Source organism: Lathyrus oleraceus, chromosome 5 (genome assembly GCF_024323335.1).
Source record: "Lathyrus oleraceus cultivar Zhongwan6 chromosome 5, CAAS_Psat_ZW6_1.0, whole genome shotgun sequence".
Taxonomy (NCBI): domain Eukaryota; kingdom Viridiplantae; phylum Streptophyta; class Magnoliopsida; order Fabales; family Fabaceae; genus Lathyrus; species Lathyrus oleraceus.
This window is the reverse complement of record NC_066583.1, coordinates 30130124-30149045: the sequence shown is the minus strand read 5'-3', so window position 1 is coordinate 30149045 and position 18922 is coordinate 30130124. Positions and strand designations below refer to the sequence as shown.

The 18922-nt window shown below is 36.5% G+C and overlaps 1 non-coding gene across 1 annotated transcript; it reads right to left on the bottom strand.

Annotated features, from left to right (window-relative positions):
• Nucleotides 1–14617: 14617 nt before the first annotated feature.
• LOC127088888 (small nucleolar RNA R71) lies at nucleotides 14618–14724 on the bottom strand. Its single transcript, XR_007790698.1, has one exon. It is a non-coding gene; the product is annotated as a small nucleolar RNA R71 (small nucleolar RNA).
• Between the last annotated feature and the right edge of the window lie 4198 nt (nucleotides 14725–18922).

The following is an 18922-nucleotide window of genomic DNA, read 5'->3' as shown; positions in this document are numbered from 1 at the left end:
TGATGATTTTGTAGAAATTCCTAAAGAAGATACTTCAAACAAGAATCAAGAAGAACCAATTCAACAAGAGTCAAATGAAAATGATCTACCTAAGGAATGGAGGACTCATAAAGATCATCCTATTAACAAAGTAATTGGTGACATTAGTCAAGGTGTTGCTACAAGATTGAATCTCAAGGATGCATGCTTAAACATGGCGTTCGTTTCACAAATATAACCCTCTAAAATTGACGAAGCTCTAGGAGATGATCAAAGGATTGTTGCTATGCAAGAAGAATTAAACCAATTCGAGAGAAATTAAGTTTGGGGACTTGTTTCTAGACCAAGTGGTAAGCACATCATTGGAACAAGATGGGTGTTTAAGAACAAACTTGATGAGAATGGAATAATTGTTCAAAAAAAAGCAAGATTGGTCGCTCAAGGTTATAATCAAGAAGAAGGAGTTGACTTTGAAGAAACTTTCGCTTCGGTTGCAAGGTTAGAAGCTATTCGTTTATTACTTGCTTACGCATGTTCAATGAATTTTCCGTTATTTCAAATGGACGTCAAAAGCGCCTTCTTGAACGGCTACATCAATGAAGAAGTCTATGTAAAACAACCCCCGGGCTTTGAAGACTTCAAGCATCCTTCACATGTATACAAATTGAAGAAAGCACTCTACGGATTAAAACAAGCACCAAGGGCATGGTATGATCGTCTAAGTAATTTTCTATGTGAAAAAGGTTTTGAAAAAGGCAAAGTAGACAAGACTTTATTTATCAAGAAGATAAAAGGGAACACCTTACTTGTTCAAGTCTACTAAGAGGACATAATCTTCGGTTCAACCAACAAAGAACTATGTGAAGAATTTGCGTTGATAATGCAAGGTGAATTTGAAATGTCTATGATGGGAAAGATGAACTACTTCCTTAGATTGGAAATCAAGCAACTAAAAGATGGAATCTTTATCAACCAATCAAAGTATTTCAAAGAGTTGTTAAAGATATTTGAAATGGATGGTTGTAAAGCAATGTCAACACCAATGGGCTCCGGAACCCATGTTGATCAAGACGAATCGGGTGTGTCAATTGATATTACGAAGTATCGAGGTATGATTGGTTCTTTATTATATTTGACGGCAAGCCGTCTTGACATAATGTTTAGCGTGTGTTTATGTGCTCGCTTCCAAGCAAATCCAAAGGAGTCACATCTCACGGCGGTCAAAAGAATCATGAAGTATCTCAAAGGAACAACCAACGTTGGCTTATGGTATCCTAAAGGTAGTGTTTGTAAGTTAATTGGTTATTCTAACGCGGATTATGCAGGTTGTAAAACAGATAGAAAAAGTACTAGTGGAACATGTCATATCCTTGGTAATGCATTAGTCTCATGGTCATGTAAGAAACAAGCGTGTGTTTCTCTTAGTACGGCTGAAGCAGAATACATTGTAGCGGGTAGTTGTTGTGCACATAATCTTTGGCTAAAGCAACAATTAAATGACTATGGAATCGATCTTGGATGCCTACCACTCCGATGCGACAACACAAGTGCGATTAATATTACAAAGAATCCTGTCATGCACTCAAGGACCAAACACATAGACATTCGACACCATTTCCTTCTTGATCATGTGCTTAAAGGCGATGTCGAAGTTACCTTTGTCGATACTCATAATCAACTAGCGGACATTTTCACAAAACCACTCGCAAAAGAACCATTTTATAAGATTCGAAGAGAACTTGGCATTTTGGATGAAGGTGATATATAAATCTTCCATAATTGTTCACTATACATTATAATGAGGCCAAGGTACACAAGTTTTTTTTTTGTTGTGAAATTTCTCTTTAAAATGTGTATATGAATTTTTTTGCCTTTTGTTGATTTTATATTAGGTAAGTTTAATTTTTTGATAAGAAAAATTTCACTCAAAATTGCATTAATATGTATATTACCTTGTCAAACTTAATTTTTTTGAAAATCCATCATATTTTGGGCTGTGCAAAGCTACTGTTTTTTTTCATTTTTTAGAGTAATCGGTTACTCTAAATTGGGTAATCGATTACCCTGTCTGTTTTTTCCTTTCTCACGTGTTTTTCATCTATGTAACCGATTACCCTTTTTAGAGTAATCGATTACCACTGTTTCTTCCAGAATTTTTTTAAATTTTTTAACACACGTGAGTTTTTGTCATAAAGAGTACTTTTGGTCTTAAGTGTTTTTTCTTGTTTTTTTGCTTAAGTCAATCACTTCAACATTGCTTAAGTCAATCATTTCTTTTTTGCTATTCACTAGTTTATGGTTTTAAGTTAGTACATTTCTAGTTTCTTTTAAGACTATGCTAAGTCCGTTGGCTTTTTATGTTTTATCCGTATTTTCATTCCGTACTAAGTTTGGTTTATATTATGTTTGTATTATCTTTTGTTTCATTCTTGTGTTATATGGTGCTTGGTGTATGTTGTTTGCATATTGTTACTTATTTCAACCTTTTTGTTAATGACAAAGGGGGAGAAGAGATTGTTATTGTGTTATTTCTTTGTTTTCTGTTTCTCTCTAATAAAATGCAAATTTCAAAAGACTCCTTAAATCATAAATTAAGGGGGAGCATCAATTAAGGAGGAGCATTTTCTAGCGAAACAAGCTTGGATCGAACTTTCATTTTTTTTGGGTTGTCATCATCAAAAAGGGGGAGATTGTGAAGACATGACTTCTCAAATGTTTTGATGACGACAAACTTCTCTACAAGTCTAAAATTGATTAACAAAAAGGATTGATCAAGATTCAAGCTCATGAAGGAAGTTTTCAACTAAATGATCAAGTCTCGATGAAACTCATGAAGATTCGTATTTCAAATGAATAGGTATAACACTTGACCTCTAGATGATTATACAAGTATTCAAAACATGTCTCATTCATGCCATAATCATTGGAAGTAATTTTATGCATCAAAGAAATCATAAAACTTCATTTTTTAAGCTATTTTTCAAATCTGGGATGAAGTAATCATTTATCCATTTTAAGGTAATCGATTACTCTGTGAAAAATTCAAATATTTTTTGCACGTTGGAGGCAAGTAACTGATTACCCATATTAAGGTAATCGGTTACCACTGAACCAGAGGCAAAAATCAAGGCATCTCTTCATGGAAACTTTTCTATTTTCTTTACCATGAACCATGACATCCTTTGAGTAATTTCATCCATTTGAGGAGGTGTTTAGACAACATATATACATCATTTTTTTTCAGATTTCAAATTCACCTCCTTGCTGAAATTTCAAATCAATTACTCATATTCTTTCAAACATTTTTTAAGTGTTCTTCCAAATTTTCTTAAGAGTGAAACCTTGCATAAACCTTCTTTTAAGCATCATAGTTTCATTCCATACAAAGAACACTTTTATAATTATTGTGAGAATTAAGTGTTACAAAGGAGAAGATCAATTGATAAATTGATATACTTCAAATTTTCAACTATTTCATCTTCTACAAAAATTCAGAATTGTATCTCTTGATTACAACTTATTTTTAGGATTGTTAAGAATAAGTTTGTAAGGTTTTATCCTTGCTATCCGGTGTGTGGATGCAAGAGGTCCTTTTGTGAGAATTTGAGTCTCGATTGGACTTTAAACATTGTAAATTCAAGAGGATTGTTCTTGGTGTGTTAGAATTAGATAGAAAGGCCTTAAGGTGTCTTGTCTAGGAATCTAACATTATAGTGAATTCTCTTCCGTGTTGAAAGGGGAGTGGAGTACTTTCGATCTGTGAGGGAAACCACTATACATCGTGGTGTTCTTTACTTTCTGCACTTTACCGCTTTTCATCACATAAGCATCTCAAGAAAGTAAAAATCAATAAACCGTAAAAAATCCGGAAAATCGTCTAAGTGCCTCATTCACCCCCCCCCCCCCTCTAAGGAACTCCTTAAACTTACAAGAACTTGTTGTGGGATTCCTTGGAACAGACCCTTAACACTCATAAAAAGTTGGAGGATGAGGTATCTACGCTCAAGAATAATTTGGAAAAAACCTCTGATATCATCTTTTAGAGGGATAAAGAGCATGTCGATTTTCACTATTCTTAGCTGAATTTAAGCCTTTTGGAAATTTTCAAAGTTTTACGTGGTGGTCATTATAGCGGTAAATTCATGATCATCAAGTTATGGATAAGCTAGACATCAAATAACAAGAGTCGTCACCGCGCTTTTATTGTTTCCAAGGGAAAAGGGGAAAGTACGAACAAAACCCATAAATAAGAAGTTTTCAAATCAAAACTAATAAAATGCCAGAGATTACAGGTAAGGGGGTTGGTTACACAGAGGGAAGGTGTTAGCACCCAAAGTGTCCTAGGTACTCCTAGGGAGCCCTTTTTTGTGTGCATATGTATTTTGTACAAATTGATGTTTGCAAACAAATAGAATGGGGGGATGAGAAAAGAATTCATTAATTATATTTTTTTGTGTTTGACAAGACCTTCGAACTTGTGCCTACGTACCAACATAAAAATGAGGGATCAAAACCTTGTAGTCCGTGGTATAAATTTCAAAGTGGATGCATTGCTTTTAAAAAAAATTAGGCTTGAAAGGCACAAAGTCCTAAAAATGGTTTGAATGAGTTAGTTCTTTTTGGCTTTTGAAAATTTTAAGTCAAGTCTAGTTAAGTATATTTACAAGTTTGATTGAGAAAAGAAGTTTGAAAATGCAATGGCCTAAGGCCAACGTTTCTAGTTTGCAATATGGTCTAAATTTAGAAAACAAACACAAGCAAAGAAGATTTTAAAAGGAGGGAGAGATTTTGAAATTTAAGAAGTGGGGAGAAGATGAAGAGACTAATCCTAAGCATAAATTTAAAAGTTAAGAGTTGAAAAGATCTGACCAATAGGCTGCAATCCAATAGACAAGAATGTCATATAGAAACCCAAATTCCCTTAGACATTAGAATCAAGTAACAAACAATGCACAAAATATCAACTTGAAGAGAAAGGCATCAAATAAAGATAGCCACATCCAAGCTTAACAACTCCACAATACACAAGTCACAGGTTCAAAGTAACAACTTCATAATGATCATGTTGCAGATGAATTCCACAATGGATCTTCAATGATGTATCCGATGAAGTTTCAAATTACAATAACTTGGTTACATGAAAGTTGGCATTGGCCAAGTCCTTTGCATAAGGAGTGTTGCCTAAATTCTAAGTCCAATTGTCTCAGATCAAACCAACAGTCCACGCAAGATATTTTTTAGGGTTTTTGTTCTTATTATGTACATTAATGGTCAAAGACCACACAATCAAACACAAATAAAATATATCACACAAATATGGTCCAAGTGGACAAAATGAAAATGACATTAACATAAACAATTAGAGTGGTATGGATAATGACAAATGAATAAGGCTTAAAAATAAAGTGCATTAAAGTAAATGACTTGAAATTAAATGTTAGTTGTTAATGAGTTAGAAGTTAGTATTGCTTTTGCTTTTGCCTTAAGTCATTCTTTGGAGTACACTCAACTCACTTATCAGAAGCATGGATCCTTGAACCAATACATCTTCCAAAGGAAGGAAAAAAGGCCAAGTTTCCACACAATACCATGAAAGAAGGGAGACTTACAATCTCACTAACTAGAATGCTATGCCTTTTGTGTCAAAATTTAGTGCTATGTTAAGCAATCGTAATTGGACTTATGTAGAAGTGACAACTATTTGAGGTCGGGCAATAGAATTTTGGTGTTAATGCATGTTAGAGACATAGTATGATGAACTATGCTCATGAAACATACCATACACAAAAATAGATGAAGAGGGAGGGAAGATAGATCAAACTCAAATTGGACAAAGGAGGACTCTTACCAAATTAAGATCATTAATTCATTTTGGAAGATGGAATGTACATTCCATCAATCCCCTAAATTCAATTATCTTAATCTAACAAAGTCAAATCAACCTTGATCAAGGCCCAACAACACAAGTCAAACTTACAAAGTCAATCAAAATGGCTCAACACAATTATTTGGCATTTATTCAATTTAAAAATACTAAAAATAATGCATTAAATTAAATATGGTTGGTCAATTTCCTAAAACCTCATCAAAACACCAAAGAAATGGCCATGAGATTTATCATAGGTCAAACAAGGTCAAAGGACCTTGGAGAAAAAATTTCAGAATTTTTGGAAACTTAAAAATATTTTTAAACAATTAAAAATAATCACAAAATCAATTAAATCATGAAAAATATTAATAATGATTCAAAAAATAATTTTAATTCAAAATATGAAAGAGGATTTTATTTAAATTGTTTTGGTGAAACTCTCATATTTTCTGAATCAATATTAAAATTAATATGAATTAATGAAAGTCAAAGGAACAAAATGAAAATAAAAAAATACAAAAAACGTGGACCACTTGATCTCCCTCATTAATTGAGGTGGCAGAAAACACAAACGCGTGTTCCATGATGGAACTTAGTCAGTGCACCACACAAGTGGTAATCAAAACCAACGCCTATGATTAAAACATTTTGAAAAGGATCAATGGTTTTGAACCTTGGCACCTCACTGTCAGAGCAAAAGGCCGGTCACCTTCTCAGGCGAACCTCGCAGGACTGGTTCAATCATCACCATGATAAAAATGAAAAAGGAGGACATGATATGAAAGAAAAAACAGCGTATAGCACGAATCTAACCTCAATTTTAACTAACTCCAAATATATAGAAAGATATGAGGAGTTGAATTTTGAGGTGTGCCAACTGAGTTGCTTCGATTTGACCTCAAAGCAACTCAATCTTCTTGCCTACATTGGTAGGACATCAGACAACCAAATATCCAAGAGAATTGAGTGAGAATCAAAGAGAAGAAAAAATCTGGAAAATACTTTTAATGTCGTGCAGAACTCGATCTCTCTTGCTTCAATTCTTGTTTGATGTTGCTCCAATAGCTTGCAGAAGTGGATTAGGATTGGTACAAAGCTTTGGATCCTGAAGTTTTTGAATCTCCAAACAGTGAGATTCAAACTCAATTTTCAAGTGAAAATTATCAAGTTTTCCTTTGAATTGTGAGGGTTTGAAGAGTGGAGGCAAAGCTGGCGCACAAGGATCCTTTGAAATGAGCTCAGAGGGTCTCTATTTATAGCAAATTGAAGTGTTATTTGCACACTTGAAGTTGCTTCCAAAATTGGCAATGTCATGTTCAAGCTTGCATGGGCGTGTACATGCCCATGAAGCAATGCACTAAGGTCCAAATTCAACTGCGCTGAAGTCTGAATGAAGCTTGAATGGTAAGGCAATGTGAAATGATCATTTGAAGTTTTGATTTTACCAATTGATGCAGGCTTGTTAACACCATGCGCAACCCTAACAATATTTGTCCAAAATGAATGAATTAAGAATCTTTGGAAAGCTTAGATCAAGAGGAACAAGTCTTATGTTGAACACTTTTCCACTTGGAACTTGGATCATGGTGAATTTTGAGGTGGAAGTTCGGGAATTTCAACATGTTGAAATTTTTTCTAAGTGTTAAGTCATATACTTCAATGTTCCACCTTACTAAACTTTTTATGTGAGCTCCAAATGAGAAAAGTGCCTTGATAAAAGTTGTATCTCTTTAAAATAACTTCAAAATGGTCACCAATTTGACATCATTTAGATTTAGAATGAGAGAGTTATGCATTTTTGAAGTTGAGGAAAATCACTTGTTCAATGGTATTGGTCCAAAATGACCTATAATGTATCCTCATATAACATGATCATAAAAGTTTATTTAGATATCACTCCAAACATAAAAGTTTAAGTAGACATCTTGAATTTGATTGTGCAACTTGGAAATATTTCATATCACAAAAATTGAGCAAGTTATGGCCTTGGGAAGTTGACTTTTTAATTAGGGTTTAGACAAAATGACCTATAATGTTTCAACATAGAAAATGACTTCCCAAGCAAAATTAGCTCTAGACCCCAGCATGAAAGTTGTTTGTAATGTCATTTAGAGTAACTTTTATATTGGAATCATTTTCATATGATGAAAATTGTAGGAGATAAGATCTAGGGAGACTCGGTTTTGAACAAGATGAATTCATCTGGCCAACCACCATCAACCAACTTGCTAACTTGCAATTATCTTGACTTTTTAGGCTCATGGTAGATCATATATGCATGATATGATGGAATTTGAAGTGTACCTTAATAAATTTGATCAATTGGTGAGGAAGCTTGTTGTAGAAGTTACTCAAGATACCCAAATAAACTAGGCTTTCCAAGGCAAACCAACTCCAAACTCTTGAAGAAATCTTGATGAAAATAACATGTAACGATCATTGGGACTCATATATGATGCTTAGAGACATTGTGGATCAATCCTTGGTTGTACTCTTAGCCATGAGGGTCTTAAACCCTAGATGTGAACTTGATAGATCAATAGGGATCATGCCCTACCTACAAAAGACTTAGGCAAATGCAAAGACATTTTTTTGGTATTTTCGTTAGTAAAATGATAATATACAAGTATGATACAATCACATGGTGCTTGGTGATCTCTCCCAAAATAAACCCAATGAAAGAGGGGTAAGGAAGATGCCAAGGTATGATCCCAATGCTAGGCATATGATGAGATTTCATGAGGGATCTTAGGGTCAAAATTGGGGTCTTACAGTTGCTCCTATTTAAGGATATTCTAACTAAGGAAGCGAAGGTTAAAATATTCATATCAACTCAGTAGAATGGGCTTAAATAACAACATATAGAAAAAGTTTTTGGTCCCTAAGATACCTCATGATGCATATGAATGAATGTAAAATCAAATTCTCTGTGGGGACATGTTGCCATAAAGGAAAAGAAATCAGAGTGACCGAAAGTCCGCAGGAGCATAATGCATTTCGTAAGGAAAGCTCACTGGGGAGACAAAGACTCTGAGGGGATAAAAAGGTTATGCGTAGGCCAGGCTACAACTTAAAAACTGTTGGGAGACTAGAGGAATTCCATAAAAAATGGAAGGACTCAGCCTGGGAAATAAAAACATTTGCAGGGGAAACGAGTAAATCAGGATAAAACTGAAGTACTTAAATCATGCAGGAACATCGATTTCACTAAGGAAATATGCACTCAACTCAACTGGGGAAGAAATAAACTTCAACACAGGAGGAGCAGAAATTTATTATCCACTACCTGTTACTGGGTAAGGAGATAATAAAGATCTGACAGAGAGGACACCCGTCATCGGTTAGGATGGACATATCAAGGATGACTCACTGGGAACCGCTAGGAGGGAGTATTCACTACTGGTTACTGGGTAAGAATAGCCTTGCTAGGGGAAAACTGCAGAAATAGGATTTACAGCCACCAGTTACTGGGCAGAAGACCAATGATGAGAATATCTGTCACCGGTTAGGGTGAACATATCAAGGATAAACTCAAAGGGAAGAAACTCCGTCATCGATTAAGGTGAACATATCAAGGATAAACCAACTAGACAAAAAGTAGGAATTACATCTATCGAATACTGGATAGAATACCACCAAAGAGAAAATCTGTCACCGGTTAGGATAAACATATCAAGGATAGACTATGTGAGGAGAGAAATAGGAATTATATCTATCAGTTACTTGATAGAATACCAAAGAGAAAATATTTGTCACCAGTTAAAGTGAACATATCAAGGATATACTCTACAAAGGGGAAATAAAGGATTTACAACTACCGGTTACTGGGCAGAAGACCGTAAAGAGAAGGAAACCCGTCATCGGTTAGGATGAACATATCAAGGATTAACTCTCTAGGGAACAAAATAGGGATTACAACTACCTTTTTACTGGATAGAACACCAAATATGAGAGTATCCGTCATCGACTAAGATGAACATATCAAGGATAAACTCAAACAGGGGAAGAAAATATCCGTCATCGGTTAGGATGAGCATATCAAGGATAAACTTCCTTGGGGAAATATAAAAATGAATCCACTAGGGAGAAAACAGGGGTACTTTTGTCGGGTATTAGGCAAGAAGTAACAAACTGCAAACTAAGAATAATATTACCAGTTACTGGATAATAAACTCTTAGGGGACCCACAACATCTATCTAGGTAAGATCTAGAAAGAAACGGTCAATCAAGACTCAACCCAATAAGGATATAACTCAAGGGGAGTGGTTTCATCCAGGTAATCAATTGGGGAGGAAACTAAAATAATAATCATCCACGAGGAAATAACTCAGTGGGGAAAGGAGAAAGGTTAAAGTCTTTCTGCTTAAGGGGCTGACACTCTAAAATTTTGAGGGAGGACAGACACCAAACTTGTATGGGGATAAAGTGCCGCCATAACAGAGAATAAGAATCACAAGAATGAGCCAACAAGTTCTATGATGCAACCATGAAATTGTATGAGTGTATATGTATATGTATATATGATGATTATGCTGACAAAACGATCGTAAAGGATACAAGGTGTCACAGATTTTTGAATCATCGATACAATTATCGGTCAACCCACAAAAGAGGGAAACAACTGCTGGAGAAAAGAGAGATCAACATCCCAAAGGCTCAAATCTAGCCGGGGAAAGAGGATATTCTGCTGAGGAAAATCGTTATCGAGTCTGCGGGAAATTTTAGGTCAACACCATATCAAATGGGAGACAACCATGCAGAGGATAAACACAAATAGCTGCTCAAAAACCAGGAGAAAACTCTGACTAGGAGCAAATATGATGGAGACTGGTGGGGAAACCAACGTCCTGTCGAAATCACGCAAATTGCCATAACGAAATATCCGCAGTCAGCTGGGAATAATCATAAACTCGGCTGGGGAATAAACACTCCGCAGGGGGTTAATCAACCAACTCGGCTGACTACCTCACTGGGGAATAACGAACAATAATCGTCTGGAGAAATCAACAAACACCGAGAGCTGAACAATGTTGTCGAGGATGAAAGAGAAATTGCGCCTACTGCTTGGGGAGAATGAAATAATGCTTCACACTTAGGGCTTACTGCTTTCGAACCACTGTTGATATTACTTTTAAATGAAATCGATTGTTTAAAATTACTGCTTTTATATGTTTAAGAAAACATGTTTTGATTAAAACTTTAATTTTCAAAAATGATCATAATAAAAATTTAAAACTATTTCGCTGAAATAAATAAGAGTAGAAACAATTGGATAAAAGCTCAACTTTATTTAATAGAATGGTAGCCTGTAAATGACAAGACTCCATAGATCTTTACAAAGTTGAAAATGGTAATTTACATGGAAAAGGGTTACATTGAATACAATGATCATTAATCCTTCCACCAACTCTCAATGTTCATTATGCTCTTGGCCGCTACTGGGGATAATGAATCACCGACCGTTGTGCTCAAGAACGTCTTCAAAACCAAAGATCAACAGGATGCAGTTACTTGCCATAATCCCTTATTTTTGCATAAATTTTCCCAAGGTGGGGTACTCAATTTGTCGGGATAATTCTTTTCTGTTTTATGTCTCTAACTTTTGCCTGGATCGCCCTTTCGGGTTTTCAATCCACCGAGACGCTCATTTTTGCCTAAGTCTCCCTTTCGGGTTTTCAACTTAGCGAGCTGTTCTTTTCTTTTTAGGCGAAGTATTTCTTGACTTCATATGCGTTCATAGGACGAGTGAACTCTTCACCATCCATAGTTGTAAGAATCAAAGCACCGCCCTAAAAGGCTCTCTTAACAACATAGGGGCCTTCATAATTAGGAGCCCATTTTCCCCTAGAATCTTGCTTGAAAGATAGGATCTTCTTGAGCACAAGATCACCTTCTCTAAACACGCGAGGTCTGACCTTCTTATCAAAAGCTTTCTTCATTCTCTGCCGATATAACTGACCATGACACATGGCAGTCAATTTCTTCTCTTCAATCAAATTCAACTGATCAAACCTGGTCTGACACCATTCAACCTCAGTCAACTTGGCTTCCATGAGCACACGCAATGAAGGGATCTCAACCTCTACAGGGAGCACTACTTCCATGCCATATACAAGAGAGAAAGGGGTTGCCCCTGTTGAAGTGCGGATGGATGTATGATACCTGTGCAAAGCAAATGGGAGCATCTCATGTCAATCCTTATATGTTACAACCATTTTCTAAATAATCTTCTTGATGTTCTTTTTTGCAGCTTCAACAGCCCCATTCATCTTAGGTATGTAGGGAGAAGAATCATGATGTGCAATCTTGAAATCTTTACAAAGAGCTTCCACCATATTATTATTCAAGTTCAATCCATTATCAGTAATGATCTGGCTTGGCACACCACAATGGCATATAATCTGATTCTTGATAAACCTTACAACAACTTACTTGGTTACATTCACATACAATGCCGCTTCAACCTATTTTGTGAAGTAATCAATTGCCACCAAAATGAAACGATGCCCGTTTGAAGCTTTGGACTCAATCATGCCAATCATATCAATTCCCTACATGGAGAAGTGATCGACTGAATCACACCGCGTTTTTGACTCGGATTTCACATGTTTATTAGGTCTTTATTATCATTTTGCTTGTGTTATGCTCTCTTTTATGTTGTTTTCAGATATTTAGCTCTTTCAGGACCTTTTTAGAAGAAACAAAGCAAAAAGACCAAAAATTAGGGTTTTTCGGCAAATATTGTACACATGGCGTTATGCATGGCAGTCGCTATAGGAGAAGCCATGACACATCAGCCCTCAACCAGGAGGAAACCGCCACGATCCCATGAACTTTCCCATTCACACACATGGCGGGCGCCATGAAGGGGTGGCAGGCGCCACCTTTGCATTTCACGTTCCCACTAAGGAGAAGTTGAAGGGCATCATGGTCTTTGCATGCTGCTGAGTTCCTCTATAAATAGGTCGTTCTAGTTCATTTCCAAATCATCCAACTTAGTTTACAACACTAAGACTATATTATCATCTGTAAAAACGGTAATCCGTCACATCGAGGGGTTATTGCACCGTAGTGTAATTGAGTTGGAGCACTTTGATTTTGTTGTCGTCTTTATCTTCAAAGTCAAAGGTTTATTTTTCTTGTACCAGATTTAAAGCCTCCGTTTGGAGCAGGTTCTAATTTAATCGCTTTTATTTATTTTACTTGTCATGCTTTACTTTATTTAATTTCTTGCCATGCTTTACTTTATTTAATTTCTTGCCATGCTTTACTTTATTTAATTTCTTGCCACGCTTTACTTTATTTAATTTCTTGTCATGCTTTACTTTATTTAATTCCTTTTCATTGTATTTATTTTATTTAAAATTCTCGCCTACTGCTCGTTTTAATTGTTCTACACGTTTTACTTGTTTTTCACGCCTTACATTCTAAACTTCTATTCATCATGTTCAACATCGTTGTATTTGTTTGTATTACCATGTCTGGCTAAATCTTTCAAAGGTTAGAATGTAAGGATCGCGATTAAAGATATGTTTCACATATTGAATCTGTAGAAATGCTTTAAAGGCTGTTTTGATTTTGAATTCGAGTTTTCTGAAACAAACTTGGTTAGTTTTAACTACTCAAGGAGTGCGAAAGCACCCTGGCTTAGTTAACTAGGAATTTTTATCACTTTAAGGAAAAACGATTTTTAAAACTGTTTTTGGACGTGTTGATAGATTTAAAATCAGGAAACTCCTTGGGTAAACTTTCCAAATCAAAATCACTTTTCAACTAAGTTTACGAGTCTTATTTCTTAAAAATAAGTTTGCTACTTTAGCGTTCTGCACACCTTTTATAAGTGACAATAAAAGGCCTTAATTTAAGGGTAAACTCGGTTTTGAATACGCGAAAGCGACAGTTCCTGTTAAATAGATTCTTTTCAAGAGTAGAAAATATTGCCTCATAAGTAGTTCTATTTAGACAATTGAAACATTGTTTAATTGACGTGAATTACATTCAAGCCTATCTTTATCTGCACTGTATTTATCATTTCCTTTATTTACTGTTATTTTGCGACATCAATATCTCTTTTGTACCGCCTTAGATAAACATCGTAACAATAGTAATCGATAGATTGACGATTTGGTCTCTGTGGGATCAATATTCTTTTATATTACTCTGACGTGATTTGTGCACTTGCGAATAGAGCGATCAAGTTTTTGGCGCCGTTGCCGGGGACCAACTTCGTCAAATTTCGTACCCTGTTGTTACACCGTCTAGACTAAGGCATTATTAGCCAATAAATGCGAAGAACCCGTAGTACTGAAAATTTAGTAGATCCTTTAGCGGAACCTGAATGTTACACTCATACACGCCTCTTACTCATCCGAATTAAGAAAGCTATGGCCGAGAATCGCGACCGAAGACCTCTTAAGGAATTTGCTCAACCCTCTAACGAGGAACCTAGTTCTAGTATAGTAAACCCCCTCATTCCTGCCAACAATTTCGAACTAAAACCATCTTTACTGCAATTAGTGCAACAAAACCAATTCGCGGGTGTCGCTACTGAGAACCCAAATCAACATTTAAAAGTCTTTATCTAACTGGCCGACACCTTTATATCCAACGGTGCTTCACCTGATGCGATTTGTTTAAGATTATTTCCTTTCTCCCTCAAATATAGAGCACGGTCATGGTTGGATTCACTTCCAGCTAACTCAATAACTACCTGGGAAGACCTTAGAAGAGTATTCCTTGCTAGATATTTTTCCCCTAGTAAGACTGTTGTTCTTCGAAACCAAATAACTAGATTTACTCAAAACCAAGGAGAGTCACTTTTTGAAGCTTGGGAGAGATACAAAGATCTATTAAGAGTCTTTCCACACCATGGCCTAGAACAATGGCTGATCGTTCATACCTTCTACAATGGACTTCATTATAACACAAAGATGAGCATCGACGCTGCCGCTGGTGGCGCGTTGATGAACAAACCTTATCCTGAAGCTTGTGACCTAATTGAGGATATGGCCTAAAACCATTACCAATGGGGAACTGAACGAGCATCAATAGAGAAAAAGGAGACCCAAGGTGGAATACATGAGATAAGCTCTATGGACATGATGTAGGCGAAAATGGACGCTTTAGCCCTTAAGGTCGAACATATTTCTACAAACACTAACACCGCAGCGGTAGTCCACACAGAGTGTGAACTTTGTGGATCTAAAGGAGACGAATCGGCGGAATGTAACCTTTTGAACGACCTAAACACCGACCAAGTGAATTACGCCCAAGGTAACCCATTTTCAAACACCTACAACCCTGGATGGAAGAATCACCCTAATTTTTCCTATAAAAACCAGAACCTTATCCCAAATTATGCACCTCAAAGACCATAAGGTTATCAAGCCCAAAAACAAAATCAACCTATGCAAGTTGTGCCTCGGAAGTCTAACCTTGAGAAGATCATGGAGAACTTTATATCAGGCCAGACTCAGCAAAACAAAGAATTTCTAAACCAGAACATTCACGTAAATGAACTGATAACGCAATTAGGGACCAAGGTTGATCAGATAATGACTCACAACAAAATGCTTGAAACCCAGATCTCACAGGTAGCACAAAACCAAGCCCCACAAACTACACTTGGAGGACAATTCCCTGGACAACCTCAACTTAACCCTCAAGGGTAAGCTAACGCTATCTCATTACGAAGTGTGACTGCTTACGAAGGGCCTCATAACCCAGCAATGAGCGAGTCCAAAGCTTCTAAAGAAAATATACCTACAAACCAAGGAGAAGAACTAGTGGAACCCAAAAAACAAACCGACCAAGAAGGAGAAGCCAAGGATTAAACTTACAAACCACCACCCCCGTACAAACCACCAATCCCATATCCGCAAAGACTTAAACAAACCAAAATCTATAACCAATACCAAAAATTTATAAAAGTAATAGAGAAGCTTCATGTAGAGATTCCTTTCACCAAAGCCATCACCCAAATTCCATCTTACGCCAAATTTCTCAAAGACATCTTAACCAACAAGCGTAGGCTTGACAATCCTAAACCCTTGGAATGCAACTTTATTTCCGAGAATAAACTTGCTAAGAAGGAGAAAGACCCTGGGAGTTTTTCTATACCTTGCAAGATGTCCCTCCAATTAGCCGATAGGTCTGTTAAGTATCCTGTAGGCATTTTAGAAGACATCCCAGTTAGGATCAGTCAACTTTATATCCCGACAGACTTTATGGTCATGGATATCAAGGAAGACAACGATATCCCTATCCTTTTAGGTAGACCATTTTTATCAACAACATGAGCTATAATAAATGTTAAAAGAGGAAAATTAACCTTCGAAGTAGGAGATGAAAAGATAGAGTTTATTCTTTCAAAGTTCCTGATGGCACCAATCATAGGAGACACATGTTACGCGATTGATATCATAGATGAACGCATAAGGGAACTTGATCAAAAAGGACCTATGATCAAACCATTTTCAAACCCGAATGAAAAGGATGACGAGCTAGAGGAAACAGAACCTCACACTAACGAATGTTTGGACCTTACTCCAGACCTTTCACCAAATTCTCAAAAACCAGCTCAAGAACTTAAGGAATTTCCCAAGAACCTAAGATATGAGTTTTTGGATAAAGAAATGAACCGACCAGTAATAGTTAGTGCCACCTTAAACCAAGACGAGACAAACCGACTCTTGAATGTTTTAAGAAGATACCCCTCTGCCTTAGGATACAACATCTCCACTTTAAAAGGTATAAGCCCATCAGTGTGTATGCACAGGATCTCGCTAGAGGAGGATTCAAAACCTTCCAGAGAGCATCAGAGAAGGATCAACACTGTAATGAGTGAGGTGGTAAAGAAGGAAGTCCTTAAATTGCTAGAAGCTGGTATAATCTATCAAATCTCTGATAGTAAATGGGTAAGTCTTGTACATGTGGTACCCAAAAAGGGAGGCATCATAGTCGTGCAGAACGAGAAGGGCGGGCATGTGGCTAAACATATAGAAGTCAGATGGAGTATGTGCATAGATTATAGGAAGCTCAATAAGGCAACTAGGAAAGACCATTTCCCCCTTCCATTCATAGATCAAATGCTTGAGCGTCTTGCCATACACTCTTACTTTTGTTATCTGGATGGATATTCTTGATTTTTCCAAATACCCATACACCCCGAGGATCAAGAGAAAATAACCTTCACCCATCCTTACAGAACGTTTGCTTACAGACGAATGTCGTTTGGACTCTGTAATGCGCCAACTACTTTCCAATGTTGTATGATATCAATCTTTGCAGATTATCTCGACGGATATATGGAAGTATTTATGGATGATTTCTCGGTATGTGGGTTCGACTTTGAGAATTGTCTCATTAATCTTGGGAAAATCCTAGAGAGATGCGTAGAAGTTAACCTTGTGTTAAATTGGGAGAAGTGCCACTTTATGGTTAAAGAAGGTATAGTGTTAGGACATATAATATCTGAAAGAGGCATTGAGGTCGACAAAGCAAAGATAGAAGTTATAGAAAACCTTAACCCTCCTAAGACAATTAGAGAAGTCCGTAATTTTATTGGACACGCCGGTTTCTACCGACACTTCATCAAAGATTTCTCTAAAATAACAAAACCCCCGACCGGCCTTCTGATGAAAGACATTGAATTCATTTTCGATGAAAAATGTATCAAAGCCTTTAATCATTTAAAACAAGCACTAATTTCAGCACCCATTTTACAAACTCCGGATTGGACTCAACCCTTTGTAATAATGTGTGATGCTAGCGATTTCGCTATAGGAGCTGTTTTAGGACAAAGAAAAGATAAGAAACTACATGTAATATATTACGCTAGTAGAACCCTAGATGTCGCTCAACTAAATTATACAACAATAGAGAAGGAACTCCTAGTTGTAGTTTTTGCAATTGATAAATTTAGGTCTTATCATGTCGGATCTAAGATTATAGTCTATACAGACCATGCAGTTATCCGTTACCTTCTAAGCAAAAAGGATGCGAAACCTAGGTTACTTAGATGGATCCTTTTGCTACAAGAGTTCGACTTAGATATTCGAGACAAAAAAGGAACATAAAATGTAGTTGCCGACCATCTTTCCAGACTAGAGCATTTGAAGCCAGACCATTTACCTATAAATGATGATTTCACCTATGACAGATTGATAGCTAAGTTAGATACCGTTCCCCTTGAACCTGATAGAGACAACTTTGGGACAGTTTCAGAAATTAGCAGAGTACCATGGTATGCTGATTTTGTGAATTATCTAGTCGTTGATATCATACCACCTGACCTCAATTATCAACAAAAGAAGAAGTTCTTTAAATACTTAATACATTTCTATTGGGAAAAAGCACTCCTTTTTAAAAGAGGAACAAATAACATTTTTCGACGTTGCGTCCCGGAAGAAGAAGTTAGAAATATCATAGAGCATTGTCACTCTTCACCCTATGGTGGACATTCAAGCACATCCAAGACATACACTAAGATCCTTCAAGCTGGTCTTTATTGGCCAACACTATGGCGTGATATCCATACTTATATTGTCCAATGTGACAGGTGCCAGCGCGCCGGAAACATCTCAAGACGCGACGAAATACCTTTGAAGAACATCCAAGAAGTGGAATTATTTGACGTTTGGGGTATTGATTTCATGGGACCTTTTCCATCTTCGATGGGAAACAAGTATATTTTGGTAGCCGTCGACTATGTGTCCAAATGGATAGAAGCTATAGCTGTACCCACCAACGACACAAGAGTAGTCATCAAGATGTTTAAAAACAATATTTTCCTCATATTTGGAGTGTCACGACTTGTCATAAGTGATGGTGGATCACATTTTATATCCAGGATATTCGATAAACTCTTAAGAAAGTATGGGGTAAAACACAGAGTAGCAACACCATATCATCCCCAGACTAATGGTCAAGTGGAAGTATCAAACAAAGAGATTAAGCAAATCTTGGAAAAAAACTGTTTCAATATCCATAAAAGATTGGTCTGAAAAGCTAACAAAAGCATTGTGGACTTACAGAACTGCTTATAAAACCCCTATTGGAACTACACCATACCA